This window comes from Schistocerca nitens, chromosome 7 (genome assembly GCF_023898315.1).
Source record: "Schistocerca nitens isolate TAMUIC-IGC-003100 chromosome 7, iqSchNite1.1, whole genome shotgun sequence".
In the NCBI taxonomy this organism is placed as follows: Eukaryota; Metazoa; Arthropoda; class Insecta; order Orthoptera; family Acrididae; genus Schistocerca; species Schistocerca nitens.
Genome location: NC_064620.1, coordinates 193,555,435 through 193,580,603, shown reverse-complemented (window position 1 = coordinate 193,580,603; position 25,169 = coordinate 193,555,435).

The window sequence follows — 25,169 nt, the reverse complement described above, 5'->3', positions numbered from 1 at the left end:
GACATGTTTATTTAACAATAACAAACGTTAACACAGTGCACAAGTGTCAAGCTGTAATAATGCCACTGGACTACAAAAACATGTTGGCAGAAACTGTTCCGCGCGACTGCTACGGTCGCATGTTCGAATCCTGCCTTGGGCATGGATGTTGTGATGTCCTTAGGTTAGTTATGTTTAAGTAGTTCTAAGTTCTAGGGGACTGATGACCACAGATGTTCAGTCCCATAGTGCTCAGAGCCATTTGAGCAGAAACTGTTGCACCAGCCACAACAGGGACAGAACAGAAGAGGAGGAACAGTGGGGCGGGCAGAGCCCAACACCAGTGTGGGCTTCATATTGAAAACGGGGCTTCTCCAAGAATTGACTTCCTTTCAGAATGATAGTTCTGGACTGCAACGGCCTACAGCGATGAGATTAGACTCGTTTCCGTAAGGAATCGCTGAGCCGACGCTCAGAGAACTCGAATCGTTCAAAAACGCATTTGGTGAATAAACTGGAGACGACGCCTTTTCAGAGCGACCGATTCAATTATATTTTCAATTTTTCCTTCTATCGCATGTACAATCTATGTTCCACAGATCAGAGTACTTTTTGTTAACAAAGTCTATGCCTTCTAAGCTTCAAGACTTTTTTAAAATTTTGTTTGGAAGAAGTAGCAGGACATGGGATGCCATTGCCCTGCCGAACCGCCAACCTGGAGAACCAAGAGTTTTCCTCAGGGTTTACTCCCATACGGTGCCTCGCTGTTGCTGAGAGTCTCCTTACCGTATGTTACTATGTCAAGAAAGGAAAACTCAGGATCCGATAAAGGTAAAGTTGGATGTTGTGAGACTCTCTTTGTCTGACTCCTCTGCTGTCAGCCTGTCCGGCATGGGAAACTGCCAGTAGCCACCGTACCACCTGAATAGCCCTCTGCGTCATCGACACACGCCAACCTTCTAATCCCACATGGACAGCGCTAATTTACGGCGGTGTCTCTGAAAATAATTAAAATCAAACCTTTGCCCCAGAATACACAACCAAACAACAACAGTAACACTTACTTCATTTTATAATGTGACAAGAGTGGAGAGAAGTCTCAGATTGCCACTAAAAGTTAGTTGTTAAGGCTGTGGAAATCAGAAGATGTTCTACTATGCGGTAAGCCTCAGAACAAACGGTCCACAATCAGTATTGTGGAAAAACCAGAGTGGAGAAGGAGTATGATAATCAGTTTAAGCTACTGAAGAGCGCCAGGGATGGTTCCATTTCAGGAAACATAACCATGTGTATATGGACGGAGGCAGGACAATTGCAGCGGGTTTCTCCGAGGTCGGCATGACGAGGCTTACAAAGGAGGGAATAACTGAGGTGAGCGTCTAACCTTAAGGGGTAAACACTAAGAGGCAAACGCCGAGAGGGCCACTAGCACTGGAGACGTCCTTAGCTGTGTTGTTGGGAAATACGAAGGGTCTCTACAAGGAACATTGATGCAGTGATCTTACGAGCTCTATGTGAGTCCATGAAATGCAGTTGTATGTACACAAGCAGCGACTGTAATTGGAAACATAACTAAATTCTATATTGTAAACGTTTACACACTGTAAATAACAAGTGAGGCAGTGTTACGAGGTAGACATAATACCGAATAACTGCATTCCACAGTAGCCATTATAAGAAGTAGCAATGTAAATTACATTATTATTAGATATGCTTTGATAACAAGTGTTTACATTTAGCGTATTGTACGAAAAAGTACTCCATACATACACTTCTAAAGTATCGGTATGTAGATAATATTACAACAATTTAGTTTATGATATTGACCTTCACGACGCTATTTAATTGAAAGTGCGTTAAACACACATCCTTCTATATGTAAATCATACATCTACATTTAAATGACTAGTAATTAGTGTTAGTAGGCATGTTAGTCCATTTACATTCCCAGCTCATTTTCATTCCTTTTCAATTGCACACGAAATGCTGTAAGAAGTGCGTTATGTGGTGGTGTGCCATTTCAGACACCACTGTATGTGGTAGTGAGAGATGTACTCTTTGGAGCTGCTGGAAAATGCGAGAGCAGAGCTGTTGCAGCCATCGCACAGAGAGGTTTTGGTTTCTCTGGTGTGAGAGAGTAAATTCAATAACGACCATCGGAAACTTGTGAATTAAGCTATCTGGAGTGCATCCAAGTGTGAGATTCTGAAAAGAGACTTCTCAGTGTGAGTTTGACCGTCGGAGCATGGGACTGTATTACATTATACGTGGACTTCAGTTTATGCACCTGAGCATTGGGTTAAAAGGTAGAGAAGCACTTCGTAACTTCAGCACATTAAGTGTAGACTACCATCACTCGTGTGCCGCTAGTTAAGTTTTAAACGGGACATTCTTATTAGATAAAATATTTTACTTCATTAAAGGCCATCTTTCGGTAGGAAGCTAAGTGTTGCTGAAAAATCAATTACGTTAAATTAAAATCCGAGGTGTAGTGCACGATATTACTGTGACTTCAATAATCTTTTATGTTTCATAAGCTTTAGCTCTCATTATGGGTCTGCCACAATAATTTGACCGCAGGATCACCAGTGTATTGGACGGAGTAGTCACCACTATAGCACCAGCAGACAGTGTTCAGCTCGACTCTAAGACATCGACAAAGAAATTTTAAACAAACGGAGTCGTAAACTATCCCAAGGAAGTTAAGCCGCAATATTCCCCCTCGCCATAGACAGAAACGTAGCTTTTGCAGCTTAACATCACATACTAAAACAACTGTCGGACCACATTAAGACTGTCTACATAGCGTGTAACTATGTGCAGATTTACTACTAGTGCTATCATCAAGGTACCACTACAGCAAGCAACCATAAAACTATATCAAATTAACTAAGCATATCTCATAAAGCCGTGTTCACTATTATGTTCAAATTGATCCCTCGCACTAAACAAATAACATGATGGTTTCTCAGTAAAAATTGCGTTAAAAAATCACTTACGCTAACAGTGTGGTTCAAATAAATTCCCTTTCTGTGTAATACAATCAGTCACGCTCACGGCGTGTAATTTAAGAGGTAAAATGGCTCTCGCTCCCAGGGTACACATCCGCATGCCCAGCGCACCATCAATCAACAAGCACAAGTTGTTGCATGGTAACCGCAGACTTCTATGCATGCTGTTTTCTAGCAATTGTACACAATGCACGTCTCCCACACGATATGATGAAATACATTAAACACCCACAGTGCAAATGTGACCTGCTAAGACAGTCAGTAGTGCTCCTTTGGACGTCCCTTGGCCCCTTTCTCCTCCTACGCCACTGAAACATCCAGCCACAACCATTATATGCTATACAGGGTATAATGGGAGGAAGTGCTGATATTTCTATTGGTGTCTGAGGATGTTGTGTTGAAAAACGTTACATCGCTGTTTACTTTGTTTGCAGACTAATACTTATAGCTATTAGGAAAAACGTTCAAATGGCTCTAACAAGGGAACCTCCCCATCGCACCCCCCTCAGATTTAGTTATAAGTTGGCACACTGGATAGGCCTTCAAAAACTGAACACAGATCAATCGAGAAAACAGAAAGAAGTTGTGTGGAACTATGAAAAAATAAGCAAAATATACAAAGTGAGTAGGCGATGGCTAACATAGTCAATATAAAGGACAATGTGAGCCCAGGAGTACCGTGGTCCCGTGGGTAGCGTGAGCAGCTGCGAAACGTGAGGTCCTAAGTTCAAGTCTTCCCTCGAGTGAAAATTTTACATTCTTTATTTTCGCAAAGTTATGATCTGTCCGTTTGTTCATTGACGTCTCTGTTCACTGTAGTAAGTTTAGTGTCTGTGTTTTGCGACCGCACCGCAAAATCGTGCGATTAGTAGACGAAAGGACGTGCCTCTCCAATGGGAACCGAAAACATTTGATCGCAAGGTCATAGGTCAACCGATTCTTCCAAAGTAAAACACGTCTGATATATTCTATACCACACTCGTGGCGGCATGTGCGTCACATGATAGGAATATGTTGTCGAACCACCTAACTTGTACACTTGGCGAATGGGTAAAAAGATTCTTCTACGTTGCCCGATTTAGGTTTTCTTGTGCGTGTGATAATAAGTCCCAAAAAAGTGATGAAAACATAAGAGTTTGTCACATAAACTGAAAATAAAAAATTTAAATTTTCACTCGAGGGAGGACTTGAACCAAGAACCTCTCGTTACGCAGCTGCTCACGCTAACCACGGGACCACCCTTTGATATTGCATATCTTACGCATGGACTACTCAGTTTGTATATTTTGCTTATTTTTTTATAGTTCCACACAACTTCTTCCTGTCTTCTCGATTGATCTGTGTTCAGTTTTTCAAGGCCTGTCCACTGTGCCAACTTATAACTAAATCTGAGGGGGGTGCGATGGGGAGGTTCCCTTGTAAGAACTATGCGACTTAACATCTGAGGTCATCAGTCCCCTAAACTTAGAACTAATTAAACCTTACTAACCTCAGGACATCACACACATCAATGCCTCAGGCAGGATTCGAACCTGCGAACGTAGCAGTCGCGCAGTTCCGTATTGAAGCGCCTAGAACCGCTCGGCCACACCGGCCGGCAGTTATTGGGAATAGTACGTTTTTAGGTTCGTTAGTACCCCCAAATATATGTGGCAAGAGCAAGAAATACTAATTTTCTCCTGGGCAGCAGGTCAGGTGTTGAAGTGTGGTCACGTGGACCCAAAACGATTAATCCATACTGACATGCATAATCCACTTAGTGGTGCAGTTATGGCCATGAAGAAAACATCAGGTCATAGAGTTTTTGACGTGTTTCTGAGGAGACTGTTCGACACAGAGAAAAAGCTGGTAGCACAATGATATGTGTGCATATTACTGTATCACATACAAAAATTTCTGCACTTATACCCATTACAACTTGTATATAGTAATATCCAAAATTATAATGTAATTCAACCTTAGTTTTACATCGAAAATTAGAGGAGTACAATTATGGAAGCTCACAATTCACGAATTCCACTATTTACACGTTGCTACACTCGACGTATATTTACATCAGTTCATACGGGACAATACATACACTTTTCGTGTGTTCCTACCTTATATTACATAACATTAATTCCTTCGTCAGCGTATCTATAGTCAGTTTGTTTTTATAACTTCAGAAATGCTAAAAGTAACTTTTAAATTCTTATTATTTAAATAACTGAAGCATACATATTAGTGACGATTATACATGCGTAGCGATGTCAACTGCCCCTTTCACCAAGGTGTAATACATCCACAATTATTGTATATTGCTTGTCACATTAAATGAAAGTAAATGTATCCACTTTGCAGGACGCTGCTAGTTTCGAGTCAAATGTTGTCGCCTGCTTATGCTGAAGCATGAGCTGTGCCGTTCTTGCATGGATGTATATCGTTCTGAAGTGTACATTCTGCATTAGAGGTTTCTGCCATAGGCTTAGCGAAGTTAAGATATTGGATTCATATGTTGTCCACCCCCTTCACTTCGTCCTACTATATCCGCAGCCCACCTTCATTTCAGTTTTGTAACAGTCATAATCAGAACAATCTTTTCTCTTATTCATTTCTTAGTTTATTTTCTAAGCTTTCATTATATCTAACATGCTCACCTCCATTCGTCGACGGGCAACCCTCAATTTTCGAAGTGGTCGCGTATTTAATTTCCATGTTAAACATCTGTAAGTCATTAATGGTAGTATGCAAATGTTGTGGACATTTACTGGCACACCACGGTTGAAATTTTCAATTCTCAACCAAACAGTCGACCGAAATATTGACAGCACGGAACAGAATACTCGTAAATGAGGGACTTTGTTTGCAGAAATAATCTGATACATGGATGGGAAAATTAGGAAGACTAGCAGCCACTGATGACAAGTTTCAAGTGTCATTACCAAGGGATAATACGATGTGAAACGAAGGTATTATTCTGCGCTTTCTGTCAAACAATCTCTATTCGTGTAGCAGCTGTAATTCAAAATGCGGAATCAGTTTCTGTTGAACTAATATATGAAATCATGTATTTGTAACCGAATGGGTCATCCCACAGGCGGCAGTCATAATCGTCGAGTCAGTACTTTCGTTAATAGCATAATTTTCAAACTCGTGTTTGTCAGAGCTATGGTAACAGAAAACAAAACCAATAAGAACACGTATGAGTATCCATAACAGTGTTTAATACTTCCATTGGCTCGAATATTAATACGGTCCCACTAATACAACGTGTATATATTGTTTTACAGTCAGTACATTTTCCTACGCCGTCGTTCAGTTCTTAACTACATCACTTAGCACGAGTACTTTGTAAAATGTTGTAATGTCCCTGAGGAAATGCAGCATGCTAATTCCACAACTCTAAAAATTGTTTAATATATTTGTTAAAACTTGATATTAACGAATGGTTGCTATACATCTGTTTTATGGTCTTACACGCAAGTTACAATATTCTAACAACCACCGTATTGGAATAGACAGTACTTGTCGAAACTTTAAACTGCGTCCCAATCTCCCATCTTCTTTGAAAAAAGATAACTATTCCCGTTATTAAAATTTTTCCTAGTGTTCAAATATATTTCTTTTCCTAAGCTATGTCTTTTGTCACAAACTTCATCGTCTACAGAAGACTTTTATAGCTCCACTAACGATAATTTTCATTTCACTTGGATCATGAACATTCAATTTCCATTCATTAAATATTCAACAAATATAACACACAATTACATTGGATCATACTCCAAATAAGTGAAATTTTTCTCATTTTTCACGATAACTCTCAACAAACAACGTGGAATGTGAGATTCGTAGTTCCAAACAGACGCTATTAACACGCAAGTGAAAGTGAATGAATCCTGCTGATAGGTAACGTACTTTATAATATGATTCAGTACAGTCAAATATGAAGAAGTATTCGATTATAGCCGATTACTGGCAGATCATTTTCTCTTGAAGTTTACTTATGATTCCTTTAAAACGAATTTAATTTTCAGGAACAAACCAGTAACAGTAGTTTTCTTTTCAAATACGAAAATTTCTAAAATTCTCTTTGTCTGACTGATCAAACATATGTAGGACAATCCTGTCTGCTACACTTAGCAGAACAGCGATCAATCGCCAACAATTAGAATTTTTATTGCAGATCGATTTCATATATAAAATAGTTATCATAACTGCTAAAACAGTAGAGAAGGCAAAACAACTAGTGTCACAGAGCCATATAAGGTATATCGGGGATATAAACGGTAACAGCTGCCAAAATATTCTGTTAGTAGAACACAAGTAAATGATTTAAAACGTCTAGTTAAATTTTTGTTCATTTCCTACGGTTGTCCCAGAAGAAAAAAAAGTTCATCTCAGGACGATGTTTTTTGGAAAAGTTGATATTGGATAGCGCACAAGGATTAGCCGTGACTTGTGGAAACATTACACACAGCAGACTGGGAAAATTCATTAAACAGGATCAAAATACTACGGGGTGCCTGCTCCATCCCTCCCCCAACACAGATGCACTTATGTAAACTATCGGCGCGTGTTAATTACCGCAGTACGCATTGGCATCGCGAGCGTGAGTCGCAAACGCGTAGGAGACAACGGCCTTCTTGGTTGAGTCACTGAAATACGCCGATCGTCGCCAGTAGTCAAGTTACTGCTACAGACCTTATTGCAACTCTGTTAAACGTTAGATTTAGTATCACTGAACTACGCGATAGTCATTTAATTTATATTGAAGCAGGAGTTGTTGCGAGGGCAGCTGTACGAATTTATCGAGGACGCTTCCCACACCGAAGACTTCCTGCACAATCGAGATTTGTTGCTGTTCATTAAGGCTTTGTATCACCGTAATACTCTACTTTTACTCGATTATTCTGGAATTCGTTCGGAACGTTGTACAATGGTTATCTTTAACTGTTTACTTTTAATTGTGGATGCGGAGCGTACTGCCGGTTCTGATATGTTTTCGTGTTACTATTAAATAAATAAAAAAATAACAAAATACAGCTTACGGGGACGTATTTAATTTGCATAGGTTGAGAGATACCGGCTCTTTATTACCCCATGCAGAAAGCAGAGGCTTACAAGGCGAATAACGTACGTTGGAAGCCGAGGAAAAAATTATTGATCATCCACGAAGATCCCGTCAGAGTACTACAAAAGTCGCGCGCCTAGTGGATGTATTGCACACTACCGTTCACCGTACTTTGAATGAGTGTCGTCGGCCTTCGCACATTCAACGCTTACAAGGATTGGAGAAAGATTGGAGCAAGGTTTTCTTCCGCGACGAGTCTTTTCAGAATCGTTTTTGTACGCAACCTTTCTAGAGGAGACAACTTAACTAGAAAATATTCCATTAGCTGTATGGCATAACATGTGGTTCCACGGTGGGGCTCCATCCCGCATTGTTGACAGAGTACAAAGATTTTCGAATAGCCGATTTCCAAGACGATGGATAGGACGTACTGTTCCACGTCGATGGCACGCCAGCAGTCATGATTCAAATCCGCTGGATTTTACTTATATACGCTCAGCAAATAAATGATGTGGACGAAATTACGCAGAGGATTTTCGATGTTGCCAAACCCATAAAGACAGACTTGCGTGTGTAGAAATAACTTACTGGTTTGCTGCAGGGTGACGTCGTCGAACGTCGCCGATATTTCGACAGGAGCACACCCTGCCATTCTCAAGGCACAAATGCAAGGAAGGAAAAATGTACAAACAAATTTAATACCTCGGTTCATAGAGGATAAACAAGGAAAATACCACACACAGAACAAGTGTCAACACAACCAAAGATAACCAACATCAGAAATATCGATGGTTACTATTAATCAACAGGTGAGGTACCACTAATTCTGTCCGTTTTTTGATGAGAGACAGAGCAGGATTCCAAGCAGCATTTAAACAAAATGCACCATCTCTATTAATAAGGTTGCTTGATAGTCTGATTTCAACAGCTTCCTTAATAACACCATCCCAGTAGCTTGACGTGCAAGCCAGAATCTCCGTGTTGTTGTATTCCATAGGATGACCGGTGTCAAGGCAATGTTGTGCAGTAGCGGATTTGCTCGGCTGTTGTAAGAGTGTGTGACGCTTATGTTCAATACACCGATCTTCCACGGTCCTGATTGCCTAACCAATATATGACATTCCACAACTGCAAGTAATACGATAGACCCAAGCCTTCCGCAAACCAAGATCATCTTTTACGGACGCCAACAGGGCCTTAATCTTAGAACGTGGTCAAAAAACACATTTCACATCATATTTCCGCAAGACACGGCCAATCCTGTTGGAAATGCTTCCTGCGTAAGGCAAAAAGGCCGTAGACTTAGGTGCTACTTCGTAGTTATCGTCACTCACCCGTTGCACAGAAGGCTGATGGCGCAACGCACGTTTGATCTGCCTCTCACTATAACCATTCTGACGAAACGTGACTTCGAGATGTGCTAGCTCAGCTGCCACACTTTCAGGGTCTGAGATAACGTTGGCCCTGTGAACCAAGGTACGAAGTACTCCTTCGCGCTGAGCTGAATGGTGACAACTATCAGCTCGCAGATACAAGTCAGTGTGGGTGGGCTTCCTGTAAACAGAATGTCCCTATGTACCATCAGTCTTTCTTTTCACCAACACATCAAGGAAGGGAAGGCATCCATTCTTTTCCACCTCCATAGTGAACTGAATATTCGTGTGGATTGAATTCAGATGTCCCAAAAACCGGTTTAAATTCTCACTACCATGAGGACACACAACAAAAGTATCGTCAACATATCTGAAAAAACACGCAGGTTTCAAGGTCGCTGACTCCAATATACGTTCCTCAAAGTCCTCCATAAACAAATTGGCCACAATAGGAGACAAAATAGGAGACAACGGGCTTGCCATTGCTACTCCATCAGTCCGTTCGTAGAACTCACCATTGAATAAAAAGTAAGTGGAAGTCAGCACATGTCGAAACAAATTTGTTAACTCCACACTAAACTTAACCTCAATTAGCTGCAACGAATAGGAGAGAGGAACGCGAGTGAAAAGAGAAACCACATCAAAACTGACTAAAATATCAGAGCCATTCAAATGCAATCCCTGCAATCGATGTAAGATATCTGCAGAGTTCAGAATGTGGTGTTCACACCTACCTACTAGTGGGCTCAACAAACTAGCAAGATGATTAGCTACACGATGTGTCGGAGCACCAGTATTAGAAACAATAGGCCTCAACGGGACAGCCTCTTTATGGACCTTAGGGAGGCCATATAATCTAGGTGGTACAGCACAGTAAGAATTAAGACTCTTGATGGTCTCCTGTGTTGCCCAAAAGGAAGACTGATGGTACGTTGGGACATTCTGTTTACAGGAAGCCCACCCACACTGACTTGTATCTGCGAGCTGATAGTTGTCACCATCCAGCTCAGCGCGAAGGAGTACTTCGCACCTTGGTTCACAGGGCCCACGTTATCTCAGACCCTGAAAGTTTGGCAGCTGAACTCGCACATCTCGAAGTCACGTTTCGTCAGAATGGTTATAGTGAGAGGCAGATCAAACGTGCGTTGCGCCATCAGCCGTCAGTGCAACGGGTGAGTGACGATAACTACGAAGTAGCACCTAAGTCTACGGCCTTTTTACCTTACGCAGGAAGCATTTCCAACAGGATTGGCCGTGTCTTGCGGAAATATGATGTGAAATGTGTTTTTTGACCACGTTCTAAGATTAAGGCCCTGTTGGCGTCCGCAAAAGGTGATTTAGGTTTGCGGAAGTCTGGGGTCTATCGTATTAATTGCAGTTGTGGCATGTCATATATTGGTCAGACAATCAGGACCGTGGAAGACCGGTGTATTGAACATAAGCGTCACACACGCTTACCACAGCCGAGCAAATCCGCTATTGCACAACACTGCTTTGACACCGGTCATCCTATGGAATACAACAACACGGAGATTCTGGCTTGCACGTCAAGCTATTGGGATGGTGTTATTAAGGAAGCTGTTGAAACCAGACTATCAAGCAACCTTATTAACAGAGATGGTGGATTTTGTTTAAATGCTGCTTGGAGTCCGGCTCTGTCTCTCATCAAAAAACGGAAAGAATTAGTGCTATCTCACCTGCTGATTAATAGTGACCATCGATATTTCTGATGTTGGTTATCTTTGGTTGTGTTGACACTTGTTCTGTGTGTGGTGTCTTCCTTGTTTCACCTCTATGAACCAGGGTACTAAATTTGCTTGTATATTTTTCCTTCCTTGCATTTGTGCCTTGAGATTGGCAGGGTGTGCTCCTGTCGAAATATCGGCGGTGTTCGACGACGTCACCCGGCAGCAAACCCGTACGTTATTTGAACATTCGATTCGCGGGAAAAGTTAATGCATCAAACCTGCGTGTGTTTGAACGAATGCGAGGAAACTGGTTTCACTGTAATGAAGCATGTGTTGAATCTAACGGTGGGTACTTTGGACACTTTGGACTATTGGTGTAACAGGAAAGAAAATAATGTGGATTTCATTTTCGTTACGGTACTGTTGTAGAATGAGGAAACACTTGATTGTAGTTAATGCACAACAAATTACCGGTTCATTGGTTGAATCTGTACTAAGGGAAACATATTTTAATAGATGTTAGCTTTTCTGTACTACCACGACCCTCTTTATGGAAATGTTGAAAAAGAGAAAACATCTGGTTGCACTTCATTCATTGTTTACGTATAACGATTTACACATTCTTGGCAACCCAACGACTCATTAAATTATTTGTTTCGGTAGTACCTAGCCACCGCAACGCGTCGTTGTACACGTCCAATTCTTTCATTGCTCTGGTTCGTCCATAGCCTTCCTCTGCCTGCCACGCCGATATTGGTAATACATATGCAAGATCGTGTGTCATCAGCTGACAATGTAGACAGAAATGTGTCTACTATGAAACCTACAAATATCTGTCTTTTAGGAATATAGAAATAAAGAACATGATATAATGATATTTCATTAGGCTTTTTTCTCAAACACAATGTGATGTATTGTCTGTATTATTTTGGATGCTTATACCGTTTACACCATGTACAAAAGACGACATACCATTAAACACCTAATGTGGGCACGTTGATATATAGTTCAGGAGCTTGTAGACAATGATTTGGAAACAAACATACAGACAGCAATTGTTACAAAAGATGCAGCCAGTAGAACCAAAGTGGCCGACGTTTAATACAAAACTGAAGCTGTAGCTTACAAAAGACTCCAAAGGCATCTCATTGCAGTATAAGCGAACAATCACGTGCTCTTTACGGGCATACAGGTAATTATGTTAGATCAGAGCATTTTGTTTGTAAATAAAGGACAAAAGTCACTGGACAATCATTATGTCAAACTGTAGACGGGTAATATAATGATTTTTTAAAAATACATAAAATGCGTAAACAGTTAAAACAGAAAATACTTAACAACTAAAGCATACTGAAACAAAAATATATGGATCGAAGATCTGTGCCCTCTGTACAATAAAACCATTAATAAGTAACAAATTTGACAAATCACTGACCATTTACACATAAACGAGTAAGATTTTGATTTTTTGAAACTTTTATCCGTAAAGTGGATAAACAATCAGAACATCTGAAACCATAGTACCCAAGTGGGATTACTTCATAGGAAAACTAACATGAACATAAGCAATTAAAAACACCATCTTTACAAGGAAAACATTGACAGCTACAGTACATTGGAGTAAATAGTACAGACTGAACATAGGTGAAAGATCTAGTGTATGCATACATCAGGATACAAATAATCATTATACGTTCCATATAAAAAGACTAAAAGCGTAAAAAACATCCTCTATAAAAGACACACAATTGGCTGTTCTTTGCCAAACACATAAAGAAGACGGACGTCATTATTTCAACTCCAAAGAGAGCAAATGAGACATCACTCCAAAAAAGATTATTTTTCAGAAAACTTGTGCTTAATGCATGGTAAAATCTATACAGGATTGTCAGAAACAGTCTGAAAATCTCGTAAGGGTGCTGCGGGGAAGCTAACTTAAACGCTAATTAACTCGGAAACGACGCAATCTATCGAATTTCTTTCTTAACAATTACTTTCCAGCACAACATACCCTGCAACATCCTTAAAAGATATTCATACTGTTTCTGAACTCCCTGCAGATACATATGCTATGATCAAGTTACGTTAGTTGAAAAGCGAAAAATGTGCAGTGTCGAAAAGTGTAGTCGATTTCTCCATCACCAGAGATTATTTCGAAGTCGAGTGTAGAACTTGTGTCACGAGAAGATGGATAGCTCTGGCATATGATTGACATAGGACCTGCCATGACAGAGTTGTGGACAGGACGGAAGACATTGCATAGTCACCTGCAGCGACTGGAACTCTCAACAGCCTCTAAGGCCGCTACCCTGGCTGCGGTAGGAGCAGCGGACAAGCCTGCATCGAGTCAGCTATGGCCAGTTTCGTGCAGCAGCTGGAACTGAAGTAGTTTTAGCTGGTCAGTTGCAAGAATAGCACGAAGAAAAAACAGTCCGGATCGGGCTAAGGGTCCCAAGAACCTGATGTCAAGGACAGCTACCGGATGAGGTGATGGTCAGCATGGTTGGGGCTGCCATGCGGACAACAACATGATATAGTAGTTGCTGTGTTTCTCTCCTGGACGCACAGCATTTTCAGTGGAGATGAAGGAGAGACTTCTGCATGTCTCTACTTGAGTGCTTTCGCAGCTAATGGTGGCGTGGTGGTAGACTCTGATTGAAGCAGTGCATCATGTTACATGCGAACCATACATAGAGTACAGCCACATCTAAACAGCTTCCTGTGCAGGAGACTGTATGTGCTGTGTTACTAACTGTTTGTTATTTATGGCGCACAGGATGAGCAACAGTGTGTGTTGTAAGGTGGCGCAGCCGTAAATGTGTCATTACAAGCCGTGGGCATGATTTAGTATATTAAGCACAAATTGATTGTTTGACAATCTGGTTACTCCAGAGGTTTTAAGAGTTCATTGTTTCGTTGATTTTATGTGACTGAGCCTCTGGCGGACTCTTGTTGCATTAAGATATTGTAGATTCTACTTCTGTGTGAAAGAGCTGTCAGATATGTTACTTTTTAAGATTTTATGCAGACATAAGCATGGGAAGCTTGGTGCCGTTTGATTAGTTGGTGTTTTAGTTGTCTGGTGATGACAGTGGATCACGGTGTAGTTAGAGGTCATATTTAGTGCTCCGAGAAGAAGTTACATATCCTTTATCATTGTTAGTTTAACAGTTATTATTTGTGGTTATGGCCAAGTGTGACTTACTTCATATTATTACGTTGTTGAACAGTTATCCTTATATGGCAAGACAGAATTTCTTCTGAATTCGAAATTATTCTCTTATTGTTGCAAGGATAATTATGCTATTGGTTAATTTAGCCACACTTGAAAGTCTTTCATCTAAGGAAATACATCTTTTGTTTCATTGCAGTGATCCTTTGTTCTGTTACTTGGAGTTCATAAGCTTGATAAAGTAGCTGTTAAACTGAGTCCCATACCCACAAAATCCCAAGCCTGAACACCACTCCATCTAAAAGCCGAACTACAATGTGGTAGCATTGCGTGGTTGTGCATTGTGCTGGCAGGGTATAGTCTGATAGTCTCAGAAATTAAAGAAAGAGAGTCTGTGTAGCATTACTGCGTGATGTGTGAGTCATGGTAGTGAGGGACGTGATAGGCACATCTTGGCTTAAGAAGTATGAGGTTGCGTATGATGTGACTGTATTTGGGCAGGTTCTGGCCAATATGGTGGAGGAGCTGTCCCAGAAGATGCCGCAGATCATGGGGGAGCCTGTGCACTTGATTGAAGTGCAGCTTGAGTACATGAGCACCGCGGTTGGTCTTTTTAGTTTGACCGTCTCAGACTCTGAACTACTGTTCCAATCTTTCTGTGTGAGTCACCTGCACAGGAGAGGTGCATAGGTTGCAAGAAATAGCTATATATAAGATTATGATAAGTAATCTGTTAGGAAGTGTTATGGAAGAAAATAGGTCTGCGTTAAATGACTTATATGAGAATTTGACCACATTAGAGACGATAATTGACAAATCATTATTCTAATTCTGTAGGCTTTCGTGGCCGTTGTTACTGAAGTTAAAATCTTCTGAGTTATTAGGCCGCGTCATACTTCTATTAAAATGATCGACGTTTCGACTCCTCTGCTGGGATCTTCCTCAGCATCTTCTGGTGACCACTACAGTTAGCAGTAGTAGACACCACAAAATCCTAAGGAATATCCCAGCAAGGGGTCGAAACGTCGATAATTTTAGTAGAAATATGTCGCGGTCTAATAACCCAGAAGATTCTAATTTCAAATTATTATTGGTCAGAAAGAACAATGTTGAACCAATTGAGCCGGCCGCTATGGTCGAGCGGTTCTAGGCGCTTCAGTCCGGAACCACGCGGCTGCTACGGCCGTAGGTTGGAATCCTGCCTCGGGCATGGATGTGTGTGATGTCCTTAGGTTAGTTAGGTTTAAGTAGTTCTAAGTCTAGGGGAATGATCACCTCAGATGTTAAGTCACATAGTTCTTAGAGCCATTTGAACCATTTTTGAACCAACTTTTACAGAGTGGTGATCTTCCCTGTTTTGTTTTGCTGTGGTTTCCTTGTCATCGGCGGGATCTGGTTAAGAGTTATTGTAGTCAAGCAGTTTTATTGTGTAGATTTACTTGGTTTTCCAGGGGAAAAAGCCTCAGGTAACTGTTTGGTATCAGTTTTGACTGCACTGTTTCACCCTAGATGGCGCAGTACTTGTGGGAGTTTGTCAACGTTCGTGCCCTTGTCAAGGTTCAAGTAAGTTGTTCTTCTGTAGGCATGGTGCAGGGTGATACCCACTCGCAAGCCTAGACAGTGGAGGCCTGAACAATGACTAAGATTTTAGTATATGTTGTGTATGGCCATTTGTCATCTTCGCATGCTGACCATGCACTGCAGGATTAGGTTGTGTTTTAAGTGTGTGTAATAGTTCATGTATCTAATTCAAGGTATCTGTCATAATATGCTTGAATGACAACGTGGAAGGATGTAACCATTAGCGATTATCAATAGTTTTTATTATTGCCAGAGGTGATGTAATTGCCCTGTTCTGCTGGTGGGGGAGGAGGCAAGAGTTTCTGAAGGAGAGATTTTACTACGGCATATGATGACTCGGTTGGTGTCACCAGCACAAGAGACTCTCCTCGAGTCGAGTGTCACGCTCGTCCCACATGGGGGCAGATGGAGCAGGCTTGCAAGCGCGACTGTGGTTGAGCTTCAGACAGGACAGGTGACGTAATAAAATTAAAAACCGGCAGCCATCCTGTCGTTGTTGTTTATTACATAGCAATCAGTTTCGGTGACTAAATATCCATCTTGAGGCCTTAAATAACGCTGAATGGATGAACTCCAGCATGTACACTGTCCCATCAGTTACGAAAATATATAATAAACTGGCTTTCGTAGATTACTGTAACAGCGATGTTCTATCTGCCGCCATCAACGACCAGTTTTGGCATGCTGTGCGCATGAGCCAGTGTATGAAGAAGAAACTGATTTAATTGTGTTACTGATTTTGTGTGATTAAGCCTGTGGTTGACTCTTGTTACATTAGGATTTTATTGTTATTACTTTTGCGTGAATGAGTTGTTACATATGTTATTCTATGAGGTTATTCAGACGTGAGCATGTGTAGGTTGATAGCGTTTTGGATAGCTGTTGTTTTCGTTGTCTGGTGAGGATCGTATTGGTAGATTCAGGTATAGCTTTATTTGGTGATCAGAGGTAAGGTTCAGTATTCTTTCACATTGATAGTTTTACAATTGTTATTTCAAGTGACTTCTAAGCTTCACATATTTTAAGCTGTTGCGTTTTTGCCTGTAATCCGCGTAGCGCGGGGTTAAATGTGTTCTCTATTTACAGTTATTCTATTATAGTTATAAGGGAAATTGTTCTGTTGGTTAATTTAGCTCTACTTAAAGTTCCTTCAAGCTAAATAAAAATATCTTTTATTCAGCCATTTGAAGTTCGGCTGCTTAATAAAATAATTGTTAAATTGAGCCCTGCACAACACGTAACCCCAACACTGTTACACGTAAATCCAACGAAACAAAATTTTTTTAGTGCCATACATTGTGTCGGATAAAAGTTTGACATGTCTAATAACTTCGTATGTCTTATTGTCGTACCTATGGGTTGAAATGGTTCAAATGGCTCTAAGCACTATGTGACTTAACATCTGAGGTCATCAGTCCCGTAGACTTAGAACTACTTAAACCTAACTAACCTAAGGACATCACACACATCCATGCCCAAGGCACGATTTGAACCTACGACCGTAGCAGCAGCGCGTTTTTTGACTGAAGCGCCTAGAACCGATCGGCCATAGAGGCTGGCGTACCAACGGGCCTGCGCATATTGTATCATCACTCGTCCAAACTAACCATTGGTCTCTCACCACCTTGTACTCACATTTGGCATTAAAAGTAAACAGAAATCATTATCATTGCATTATCTACCTCAGTTCAATTACTTTATCTTTAAGAACTTTCATATACCTGATTTTTCTTGAAGTCAGCTTTTGAATACGTTCTACAGGTTTTCATTCACACTAGGCCTCAATCCGAATCGATATTTTCAATTGCGAATAGTTTTAAATCCATATCTTGTACACTGAAGACTCTGAAAGGTTCAAATCAATATTTTCATTCTTGGCTGGTCGTTTCCACGTATACCTACATTTCTTGTTACGTGTTACAGGTATCTTTCTAAAAACTTATTCTAAACCTTTCTCAGAGAACAAAACTCTATGCCAGACCTTTACTCGAATACAGATCTTTCCCTTTCATCAGCGACATTCAACATTCCAAACTAGGTGCCCGTGTCATTCCGAAAATCAGATTCTCCTGTCTCTTGGGGAACCTTGCGAACTGACATAGTTGATAATACAAAAATACTCCTTGTCTTTAGGTTCTAGCTTCATAGTGGTTGGAAGACTATCAGACTTTTTAGAGGAAAGCATCCTAGAATCGAAAGCGTCTTCCTTGTACTTGCTTCGATAAGTGTTTGCTCATGTGCCTCTCTCTGACATTCGCACACTTTGTATCCAAACGTCGTTGCAACCTTCACTTCACATTAGTGTGCCTGAAGGATTTACAGTAGTGCTACAATAATGTAGACCCTACATAAAAAAATGTTCAAATGGCTCTGACCACTATGGGACTTAACATCTGAGGTCATCAGTCTCCTAGAACTTCGAACTACTTAAACCTATCTAACCTGACTGAAGCACATACAACCGCTCGGCCACACCGGCCGGCCCCAACATCTCCAAATAAAAAACTGTAAGGGGTATCAGAAGTTTCGGTTCGAAGACCACGCAATCCAGAATCGGTATGCCAATCAGGCAAAATCGCCGTGGGCTATGAGGCAATCATCCCATCAACGCACTGGTTGAAGATATCCGTTTGGTAAAACACCATGTCCTCCTGCGTGAAGTCTGTAACTGCTTGCAGCACATCCTCATCCGACAGGAATCGTTGACCCTTCAAGGTCTATTTTAAGAGACGGGAGTCATGATAAATGTATGAGCAGACAGCAGGGCTATATGTGCTACAGTGTCTCCCACTCGAGTTAACGTGACTTTTGCGTTACTACATTTGTAATATAGGGACGGCGACCAGCACGGATCTTCGCGCACCATTCCACAACGACGGTATTCGACAACCATGCTGCGCAATATGCATCCTTCATTCTCTTATGGATGTCTACCCGTGTTAGTCTTTCGGCAGCCAAGAAAAAAAATGGCAAATTGGTTCCGTTTGGGGCATTTAGTAATAGTCACCGTAGTTCACAATTCTGCATTTACCGCTCGCACGTCTGAAAAACGCGAGTGCCACAGCAATCAGCAATCAGTTGCCTACGGGTTGGTGCTGATATTCACGTAGCGGAGTCGCGATACGTTGAATTCACTCAGCAACATTGAAAATTGCGCACCAAGAGGGGTGCCTCGGATAGAAAGTAAATACATTAGACATAAAGCTACAGATGAGGAACTCACTTGATCCCAAAATCAAGACATGTAAAGAGATACTAAGTGCAAGTAGACAAATACAGCGCAACATCAATAACGCACTGTACCACTGGACCACCTTTTGCTGCAATATATGCCGCAACACAGTCCGGCATCGAGTTGATTAGACGTCTGATGTTTTGCTGAGGCAGACTGACCCATAAATCTTCAACAGCCACCTCCAAATCATGTACAGAGTGACACGGCGGCATCTGGCGTTTCAGCTGGTTTCACACATCCTCCGCAAGGGACAAGTCTGGGAGTAGCCAGGCCGTGGAAGAGTCAGAACATGGCTTAGGATGTCCTCAGCAACTCTAGCTGTTTATGGACGAGCATTGTCTTGCTGAAAACGTGCCCTTGGTAGGCCATGTAGCAAAGGTCCCGCATGCGACTGAATATCATCAACGAAACGCTGGTACGTTAAGGTTCACATACCGCAATTAGGGGGACCCGCTATCGTGCTCCCCCCCCCCCCTCCCCAGAACATTACACCGGTTGTGCGCGCGGAGTGGTGCGCAATAGCGTGGGTGGAGCTGTACTGTTCTTCAGGCTGCTTCCACACCAGTATGCTGTCATCATCCGTCCCCAAACGTAATCGGAATTCATCACTACACACCACATCTTGGCAAAAAGTGGCAGTACACGTCGTTCTGGACTGGCACCACTGTAGACGGAGTCGCCAACTCCTCTCTGTTAATGGCAACCACTCTTTCTCCTTAGTATGTACCAGCCTATCAGAAGAGAACGCGTAACAACAGTTTGGAGCCAGCAGACTCACTGTGCGGACTAGAACATAAGGCGGTCGTGATCTGACAGTCATAAAGTAGGTATGTGGCACCAGTGGCTCCAAAATTTTGGTAATACAATAATGCGTTTTGTTGACGAACTATATTATGACAGCGGGAAATGTAAAGCAGATATGGCCATGAATAGCACATTTGGCACTTTCCTCTGAAAGTTTAAGTTGTTAAAGTACATAATTACCTTTCTTAATTCATATCTTATCACAGCGTCTACGTAACGTAGACAATTAAGAAACTGTGCAATATTTTCACAAGCTTAACAAATCGCCGAATATCATGTGAAAATTTTATCGTTAGCTAACTTATTATGTCCTGGTTTATTACTGAAAGGTCGTTGGCACGATATAGGTACTGACTGTTTGTGAGACTTAATGACCTCAAGAGTGAAGTAACAGACGAATAGCAACTTACATACCATGAAATGGGCATCATAAATTTGTTCTTATTGTTTTACTACGGATTCGATGGAAGCTTTTTGTGACCTTACCGTTTGAAAATAAAGCATAGCTGCTTCTCCAATAGCCGGCCATTGTGGCCGAGCGGTTCTAGGCGTTGCAGTCCAGAACCACACTGCTGCTACGGTCGCAGGTTCGAATCCTGCCTCGGGCATGGATGTCTTTGTTGTCCTTAGGTTAGTTAGGTTTAAGTAGTTCTAAGTTGTCGGAAATATGTTACTCATTAGGAAAGTATGTTCTACGTAGTCTTGTCAAAAGTAAAGGATATGAAAGCGGAATACGTATTGGAAAATTATTTCTCAAATCTCAGCAATCCTATCTGTCTGGAGAGAAATGTAGGTGACAATAACACGTGTAACTCGTGAGACACAACTAAACAACCGCATTTTAAAACTGTTACTATTTCACAAAAAGGAGGTCTTGAGATGTTGTGCCACAGGGTGGGTGCTGTACGCATTTCTCTTGTTTGGACACGTATGTACATACCTGCCTGGCTAACAGCAGCAGGCGTGTTACATGCAAACCTCATTAACAGCTTGGTCTTTGTCCCACAGGAGCCGTGTACACTCACGATTGCCCAGGGTCCGTTCGTTTGCTCTGGAGACAGAGGTAGGCCGAATAAACAATCCTGTTTGTATGCATACTGCGAACCCTACTGCCTCTTGATATTGAATCTCGATCCGTTGTAAGCAGACGAACATGTGACTGCACACGAGAATACACATGAAAATTGACCGATGACTTCAGGATGTTATGCTCATGACTACAACAGTGCGATGGCTACATAAATCAATGAAATTCCTAACTATATGTTTCTCTTGCCGGCCGGAGTGGCCGTGTGGTTCTGGGCGCTACAGTTTGCCGCCGAGCGACCGCTACGGTCGCAGGTTCGAATCCTGCCTCGGGCATCGATGTGTGTGATATCCTTAGGTTAGTTAGGTTTAAGTAGTTCTGAGTTCTAGGGGACTGATGACCTCTGAAGTTAAGTCGCATTGTGCTCAGAGCCATTTGAACCATTTTTTTGTTTCTCTTGTCTAAAGGGAATCGTTAGTTAACAACTGATTATTTTCAGTGTAATATTTACTCACAGAACAATATGCAATACAATTTGGCTAGCTGCTAGAGTGGAAGCGGTGGATTCATTATATCCGTACATTTATCATGTGTTAGGTACAGCCGTGCGGTTTGAGGAGCTATGTCACGGAATGCGCGGCCCCTCTCGCCGAAGGTTCGAGTCCTCTCTATTTCACACACACACACACACACACACACACACACACACACACACACACACAGACACAGACACACATACGCACTCATTAGAAACACATGGCTGGTAACACGGTGGTAGACCTAATACACTGCCGTGTGTAGCTGATATTATCAGTTGATTATCCGTACTAAGCACAGGAGTCTACAACACCAAACAAAAAAGAAATATTCTAGAATTAAGAAAAACTGCTTCACTTGCAAAATCTGAACACTGCAGAAATCCTGCTACTCTCAACGAAACTTTTACTGATACCCACGTCTTCGCGATTGAGCGTTAAGCGCTCAAGATCGTTCATACAAATACACTACTGGCCATTAAAATTGCTACACCACGAAGATGACGTGCTACAGATGCGAAATTTAACCGACAGGACGAAGAAGCTGTGATATGCAAATGATCAGCTTTTCAGAGCATTCACACAACGTTGGCGCCAATGGCGACACCTACAACGTGCTGACATGAGGAAAGTTTCCAACCGATTTCGCATACACAAAAAGCAGTTGACCGGCGTTGCCTAATGAAACGGTGTTGCGATGTCTCGAGTAAGGAGGAGAAATGCGTACCATCACGTTTCCGAATTTGATAAAGGTCGGATTACAGCCTATGGCTATTGCGGTTTATCATATCGCGACATTGCTGCTTGCGTTGGTCGAGATCCAATAACTGTTTAGCAGAATATGAAATCGGTGGGTTCAGGACGGTGATACGGAACGCCGTAATGGATCCCAACGGCCTCGTATCACTAGCAGTCGAGATGGCAGGCGTCTTATCCGCATGGCTGTAACGGATCGTGCAGCCACGTCTCGATCCCTGAGTCAACAGATGGGGACGTTGCAGGACAAGAACCATCTGCACGAACAGTTCGACGAAGTTTGCAGCAGCATGGACCATCAGCTCGGATACCATGGCTGCGGTTACTCTTGACGCTGTATCACAGACAGGAGCGCCTGCGATGGTGAACTCAACGACGAACCTGGGTGCACGAATGGCAAAATGTAATTTTTGTCGGATGAATCCAGGGTCTGTTTACAGCATCATAATGTTCGCGTCCGTGTTTGGCGACATCGCGGTGAACGCACATTGGAAGCGTGCATTCGTCATCATCATACATACTGGCTTATCACCCGGCGTGATGGTATGGGGTGCCATTGGTTACACGTCACGGTCGCCTCTTGTTCGCATTGACAGCACTTTGAACAGTGGACGTTACATTTCAGATATGTTACGAGCCATGGCTCCACCCTTCACTCGATCCCTGTGAAACCCTACATTTCAGCAGGATAATGCACGACACCATGTTGCACGTCCTGTACGGGCCTTTCTGGATACAGATAATGTTCGACTGCTGCCCTGGCCACCAATTGAAAACGTCTGGTCAATGGTGGCCAAGCAACTGGCTCGTCACAATACGCCAGTCACTACTCTTGATGAAATGTGGTTGACTCAATGCCCAGGCGTATCGTATTCTGTCACTACTACAGAAATAACCTATAAATATTTGATTTATGGCGTATCAGATTCCTGTAGGTACTGTAAATACACTGAGCTGACAAAAGTCTTGGGTTATCTCCTAATAACAAGTCTGACCTACTTTAGTCTGGCGTAGCGTAGCAGCTCAACGTGACTTGGACTCAACAAGTAGTGGTAAGTCCCCTGCAGAAATACTGAGCCATGCTGATTATATAGCCATCAATAATTGCGACAGTACAGCCGATGCAGAATTTTGTGCACTAACTGACCTCTCTGTTACGTCCCGTAAATGTGCGATGGCATTCACGTCGGGAGATGTGGACAGCCAAATCATTCGTTGGAATTGTTTAGAAAGTTCTTCAAACCAATCGCGAACAGTCGTGGCCCGGTGACATGGCACATAGTCACCCATAGATACTGCATCGTTACGTGGGAATATGAAGTACAAGAATTGCTGCAGATGGTCTCCTCGTAGCCGGACATAGCCGAGTACCCAGTCCACTCCAGGTAAACACAGCTCATATCATTACGGAGAAACCATTTGCTTGCACAGAGGTTTGTTGACGACTTGGGTCCATGGCTCCGTGGGGAATGCACCACATCGTGCTGTTGGCAAAGGCACTCGCGTCGGCCTTCTGCTGCCATGGACCATTAACGCAAAATTTTTCTGCACTGGGAGACGTTCGTCGCAGTTCACCCATTGATTTCTGCGATTATTTCGCGCAGTACTGGTTGTCCGTTAGAACTGACAACGTAAACGTTGCTGCTCTTGGTCGTTAAGTGAAGGCTGTCGGCCAGTGCGTTGTCCGTGGTGAGAATGTATGCATGAAATTTTGTGTTCTCGGCACATCCACGACTGTGTGGATCTCGGAGTATCGGATTTGCTAACGATTTCCGAAATGTCGCGTTCAAATTCTGTTAATATCTGCCGACTGCATTAATCACTTCGGACACCTTTTAACATGAATCATCTCAGTACAAATGCCAACACTGACATCCATTTATACCTTGTGTACGCGATATTAGTGTCATTTGTATCCCATGACTTTTGTTGCCTCAAACTACTTTACTATAGTTATCGAAAGCGGCTATCAGAATGTTTCAAGAGATACAGTGACAGAAGGGTTTCCTGTGTCATCAGGCAAAGGGAGACAAAGGAGATAAGCTGTGTGTCCCAAGAATCTGATATCGGGGGTGTTTCAGTATTTTCATCAGTCCTTGAGTGGAGGGCATCTGGGCGTTAATAAAACCCGTTGTAAGCTTAGGGAACAACTGACGTGGAAAAACATGGACGGGGATATCCATAAGATGGTGGTGGACTGCGAGACTTGTAAGGCGGCTAAACCTGACGTCAGGCCTAGACGAGGATGTTTGCACTCGACCAGAGAGTTTCAACCTATGGAAAAATTGTGTGTTGATTACCTGGGTCCTTTGCCTCGTACTCAAAGGGGGAACCGGTTTATATTAGTTATGGTTGACGCTTTTACCAGGTTCGTGTGGCTTGTGCCTAGCAGTAGTGCCACTGCGGCTACGACCATCCAACAAAAAATGGTTCAAAAGGCTCTGAGCACTATGGGACTTAACATCTATGGTCCTCAGTCCCCTAGAACTTAGAACTACTTAAACCTAAGTAACCGAAGGACAGCACACAACACCCGACCATCCAACACTTAGAGAGGATTTTTGCTAGTTTCTGTCCCCCCAAAATACTGGTGCGTCATAACGCTCCGGCTTTTACATCCAAGGAATTTAGAAAATTTTGCTTCGACCGAAGCATGAATCATGTAACAACGACGCCCTACTATCCCCAACCGTCTTTCGCTGAGAGAATCAATCGCAATCTTAAGGCAGCCCTAATTGCTTATCATTCGGGGTCGCAGAGGAGATTGGATTTGTCTCTCAACTGGTTGGCCTTCGCCTTCAATACTGCTAATCATGAGGCACAGCGCACGTCCGCAGCTAGATTAATGTTTTCATTTAATCTCATTTCGCCCCTGGGCATTATTTGGTCTTTGAATGATTTACTACCCGAGAAAGTTACTCCCGAGGAGATCAAGCGGTCGTGGGAGGCAGCCAAAG